Source organism: Raphanus sativus, chromosome 9 (genome assembly GCF_000801105.2).
Source record: "Raphanus sativus cultivar WK10039 chromosome 9, ASM80110v3, whole genome shotgun sequence".
NCBI lineage: Eukaryota > Viridiplantae > Streptophyta > Magnoliopsida > Brassicales > Brassicaceae > Raphanus > Raphanus sativus.
In genome coordinates, this window is record NC_079519.1 from 7988763 (window position 1) to 7994762 (window position 6000).

At 34.4% G+C, this 6000-nt stretch overlaps 1 long non-coding RNA gene across 4 annotated transcripts; it reads left to right on the plus strand.

Moving 5' to 3' along the window:
* Positions 1-3394: 3394 nt before the first annotated feature.
* LOC108833509 (uncharacterized) lies at positions 3395-5739 on the plus strand. Of its 4 annotated transcripts, none has more exons than XR_001946704.2 (4): positions 3407-3793; positions 3877-4200; positions 4369-4527; positions 4905-5739. It is a non-coding gene; the product is annotated as an uncharacterized LOC108833509 (long non-coding RNA). The 4 variants fall into 4 exon arrangements; XR_001946705.2 differs by having other exon boundaries at positions 3458-3793; positions 3877-3994; XR_008938846.1 differs by having other exon boundaries at positions 3395-3793; positions 3877-4527; positions 4894-5739.
* Positions 5740-6000: the final 261 nt, after the last annotated feature.

Genomic DNA, 6000 nt, shown 5'->3' on the forward strand with positions numbered 1-6000 from the left:
AGATTGATAGGTGGATCGTCGTCTGGCTCCACAGGGTTTGAGAGATACGGCGGTTTAAAGTTTCACCTGGATTTAGGATTTTCTGGCCGGAAAAGATGGCCGGAAAAGAGAGCTCAGGTGGAGAGAGACTTCTCAGGTGGAGAGCACATTCGTACTGATAACGTGTTGTAATCTGTGTGAAATGTGGAGAGTGAATTGTGAGGAATGTTGTGTGTATTTCTCATTAGCCAACACCACATTATATAGTGGTTTGTACAAGGGTTTACAAATGCTTTACAAGGAAGTAAATCTACACATTAATACTCTTGACTACATTGATGTCATACATGAAGACTTGATCAAGGTGATGATAACGAGGTTGACTGAGTCTTCTAATCTCGGACCGGTTTGTAGATGAACCGATGTAGACCGGATGTAAACCTCCTTGCACTTCCTCTTGTACTTGTTGGACTTGTCTAGTACTTGGTTAAGTACTTGGTTATGGTTCATCCACACAATGGATATTATAACATTATTATTATTTATTTTAATAAGGGTTGGGTGCTCACTTCATATCTATTCGGGTTTCAGGTTTTCAGGATCAAAAATTTCAATCCTATTTGGGTATTTCTAAACTTTGGTTCGATTCGGATCTTTACAGGTTCGGTTCAAGTTCGGATAACCAATTTAATTTATTTTAAATCTTTTTAAATTTATTATATACTTTAAATGTCTTAAAATCTATAAAAAAACATATAACATAAAAATTGAATAGCATATCTAAAAACACCTAAACTTAACATATAAATTTGTTTGGTTTGAACATTTGAATAGAGAATCAATATATTTTAAAAATAGTTTTGGTGTTTTGAGTATACTTTAGTTATTTAGATATTTAATTTTGACTATTTATATATATTTTGGACAATTTAAAAGTATTTTATATATTTTGTATGTTTTTAAATATATATTAAACAAAATTAATTAATATATATATTTAGGTATATAAATTTATTTCGGATACATTCAGATATCCATAATACTTCGGTTTGGATCGGTACGCAATAAACATCAATATTCTTACAACGTTTTTTTAATTATCTTAGTAGTCATTGATCAGTCCAAGTAAATAGAATAGTTATAACCAGTGATAAACTAAGACATGGTAAAACCTGAGCTGAGATTGTAAGGAAGAGTAAATGTTCTAATTTCATGAGTGTGACTTCTTCGAATTATTATGCTTGAAGGCTGTTTATAACAGGTATAAAATTCTTCTAATCATCTAAAGGGCTCTAGTAATTAAATTTTGGTTTCATCATTTGTGATTCGAGATATTTAAACACAAACAGCCAAAAAATAATCAAGGTATGGAAATATTTAACTTAAGAACTGACTTGTTGGTATATCAAAATTTTGACAACCAATGAATTACTTAACTGAATTATTAAAAAAATTAACGTTTGAAATATAAATAAATAAATGAAGTCATAACTCAACTCGTTTAATAGTAAGATTAGGTCTAAGAAAAATATCTGGACCGAAGATCTGACCTGAAACCAATTCGAAAATCAGGCTCTCGAACTCGATCAGATTTGAGGTAAATGATCGAATGGATCTTTAATTTTTGTATCCGAAGAACTGGTATCAGTTCAGTCCAAACCTAGAATCTAATAAGTATCCCAAAATATCGAGAATATATATATATATATCTACAATATTAGTTACTGTACATATAAGTATTTTAATCATTTAAATTTAAATAATAAATTATTTATATTAGTTAATTTCAACATGTTTTATGTTTAGTAAAAATGCACAAAAAGCTGTGTATAATGAATATTTTTAATCTTCGGATATTTGGATAGTTTGGATACTAAAAACGTATCGGGTTATTTTGGGTACGAATATCCGAACATGTTTAAAATGCATTGGTTATTCAGTTATTTTTAAGTTTCTATACATCAGACCTGAACCTACCCGCATTCAGAAGGTTCTGACCCGAACCGACCCCAAATTTTGTAATACTCGAACATGCCTTAATTTTATAACGCAGAAAATTAATACCCGGAAGAACCAATCTATCCAAATCGGAACGCCCATGTCTATGATTTTGAGATTGTTTAAATTTTTATCCACTTATTTGTAGGATTTGTGAGCTACTATTTATTCAAGATGTCCTCATAAACATAAGTGCATTGACTTCTAAGACTTGAAAATTTATATTTTTGATGTGAATGTCTAGGCATGGGCAAATTTCCCGGATCCGAAGATCCGAACCAGTATTTATCCGAAAAATCGGATTTTGGATCAGATCCGGATATAAGAAAATACCCGACTGGATAAGGTTTTAAATTAGGTCGGGTATCGGATCGGACCCGGTTATATCCGGGATCCGTACGGGTATCCGAATATATCCGGAATCCATTCGGGGATCCAAGTATATCTCGGATCCGTACGGGTATCTGTGTAAACCCAACTTAAAGTTTAATAATAGTATTTTTTTTTATGTTTGGAGTTTAAACAATGGTTTTGTTCTCTTAAATGCTTCTGTTATATTATTATGTTGTAATTTTGGTTATCAAGTTTATGTATTTTCTGATATTTTTAATATGTTCGGTTCTTTTGGATTATTTGTGTTCTATCGGATTAAATGGTTTGGTGATATAGCAAGAACCGATCCGAATCCATTATTTTTTGGTTACTTCGGATATAACCAGATCCGGTTTGGATTCGACATGTACCAAACCGTATCCGAACCGAAAGTTAAAATTACCTGATCGGTACCATTTTCTCTAGTTTCGAAATATCTGAAATCCGAAAAATCTGATCCGAATCCGAACCGGTAATCCGAATGTCCAGGCCTATGAATGCCACAATTTCTCATTTTCTAATTTACACAAAAAAACACTCATTTTCTAATCTTCTCTTTTTTTTTACAGTCCAATATGGCACTTCATTAATCTTTTGGCAACTACTTTGTTTTTTTTTTTGCCACCTGCCTTTTTAAATTAGATCAAGTGTTAGCTAAAACAAATACTTCTTTGTGTTTTTCTGTGAAAACCAAGGTCTGCGCCTTTAATTGTATCATTGGTCCTTCTCTTTCTCCTAAGTACGAAAAAAAAACACCATCAATTTGATCGTCTTTTTTTCTTTCTCTCTCAAGCATTTTTGTTATGTAGCTTCTCTCTCTGCACAAGTGTGAAGGGTTTCTCTGTTTCTGAAACATGATAATTATCTTCAGTCTTCTACATGTTTATTAATTTGGTTCTTTGAATATTTGTTGTCACCATATTTTGTCTCTCTTACCAATCATTGTATTGTCCAGAGGTCGATCTCTTCCTTCTCCAACCTAAATCTCTTCAGCATACCCATATTATAGAAGTTCAACTATGTGTCTAATAGTTTGTTATTTATTTGCTGTCTAGTCTATTTATATAAAGTAGAGTTCCCTTTCTCCAGGGCCCTCCACCTAGGATGACACGTCATTAATTCGAAGTCTCTGGTGTCGACACGTATGAAATGCTATGTTTCATTAAAGTGCTCATTTCATAGCTGCAGGCTTGACGTTGGGCTTCAACTCACGCTTCGTTTGCGGCCCACCTTCGTGTTCTCTGTTTCTCTTCGATCGGCGGAGGGACGATCCAGTCTCTTCCCTCTTCGTGCGACGGCGACTCAATCGTTTGCGCTTCTTCACACCATCCGAAACGGTCCGATTAAAAGCTTTGTGATTGATCAGATTGATTGACTCCTTCCACGATGTTGTCTTCAATACTTTGTTTGTTCCGAAAGGCGGTGATTTTTGGTATAAATATGTGTGAGTGTTCCTCTCCTTGATCTCATCTTCTCTTCGTATCTCTTATATCTCATACTAAAAAATCGTTTTATGGCTAATTCAAGGTTTATTTCCTTCGTTCTTAAGTCTGGCAAGGGCTCTTCCGTTGCCGAGGCTTCTGTCATTTTGTGAGGAGGTGGTGGTGAACTCATGTGCATCGACATGCTAATGGTGGACGTTAACGTAAGTTCATTTTACTGATTTTGATGGTTTTATATTCAAATGATTACGGGGAACCTCCTACTGTTTGTCATCTATATTTATAATTTTTTTGGAACTTCTTCCTGTTTGTTGATTATGCGATGTATGAGATTAATTTTTAAGTGATAATCAATGCAAGCCATCCCGTGAAATGCATCAGTTCTGTCTTCTCCTTCTGGACGCAAAAGGTTTCCAGCTTCACTATGTAGTTTTAATTTTTTTTCCTGTCTTGCATTGATCATCTTTTGATTATCAAACTTTCAACCCTAATAGTTCGTTCAACAGAGATCAGTTTGATCATGTCTTCATTATCAAAATTATTCCCAATTTTTTTTTGTTATTTTAAATCATGCCAGCTTGCAGGGAGAAGCAAGTTTTGAAGTTCCTTACTTTGTCTATGGCTGTGGAGGTTCCACTTGCTATCCTACGCCACAAGGACCGGCATATCTAAGCAAAAGTTTGTAATAAAGAAGCATTTGAACAGGCTAAACAAACCCGATGTCAAGAGCATTCAGGTAAGATAAATCTATTATCAATTTCTTTTTGAGTATTTTTCTGTTTGGGCTGATTTTGGTATGTCTCATAATCCAGTTTCTATTTCTTTTTCCTTCTTTTTTTTAATTTTGTTCTAATTGAACAATAAGTTCAAATTGTGTCGAGACTTTTTTAAAGAAAGGTTTATCTAGAGAAAGTTTATAACTTTTGGATGTGATAAACAAACCCCCAAAAGAGATGTAATTGTTGTGTTGTTATCACAAAGCAACCAGCTTTTGATCATCATTTCCTCAAAGATCAAAAGCTGGAGGTACATAGATACACCATTGACATAGATTTTATTTGGGCTTTGTGTTTTATGTTTTAAGTGCTGATGTTTAGTTTAGTTTACTTGCAGTTCCTTTTTTAGATGAAGCACAATTACCTTCCTCAGGGACTCTTTGAGGAGGACAAAAGAAGATGATATCTTGAGAGAAAGTTCATTCAAAAGATATGGCAAGACGAAGCATAGAACTTTCCCGTTTCCTAAATCTGAGGAACCTGGCTTCATGAACCAAAGTAGTCATCAGATGAGTCAAAGCTTTTCTTTTTCTTTGTTGGTTTCTTGGAAGTCTTATTTCTCTACTCAAACACAATTTATTATCGGATATTGTTTGCGCTCCGTTTCTCACAGGTGCAACTACAAAGTGCTTCTTAACCTTCACATTGAAGTGACTTTACATGTTATAAACGGGCTCATTGATCTCTTATAATTTGCTTGGATCCTCACAAACAGAGGTTCGAGTCTTTATGTCTATTCCTAGAATTGTTAAGTCTCAACGGCATTATCAGCTGCGAGAGAATGGCAAAACAGTCAAATAACACTACCACAAAAACAGAGGACTGTAGCTATACCACCGGTAAGTTTAGATAACGTTACCGTGATGAGATCTGATGCCTCTTGGAAGGAGAACCGCAATATTGCAGGTTTGGGATGGGTCATCTACGGAGAGGATGGACCAATGAAGTTCTCAGCAGTGGAAGAGCATGTCTCCACGCCTTTGTTGGCAGAGAGTATAGCAATGAAAGAATCACTCGCCAAATGCAAGGAGTACACGTGTCAGATGTGAAGCAGATTCTAAACAGCTTATTGCCTGCATCAGGAAGGAATTGTATCGGATATTGTAGTTTTAGCTTCAGACTTTGAGGCCATCTCTTTTGGATGGATCTCCCGTATGGAAAATGTTGTTGCATACAGTCTTGCATAACTAAAGCATTGTAGTAAATGAGGATGTTAATTCCCTCACCTAACGCTACCTATTAATGAAGTTTGATGTCTGTGTTAAAAAAAAAACTTAAGTCACTCCAAAGTTATTATATTCTTCTCCGCCATTTCTAAGTCCTAACCATAGTTTTTTTTTGTTCAAATAGTCCTAACCATAGTTTAATTTGATTTGCATTTAATTTAATTATAAATCGTTACTGTAAGTCTATAACCACAATTATATAAAGCG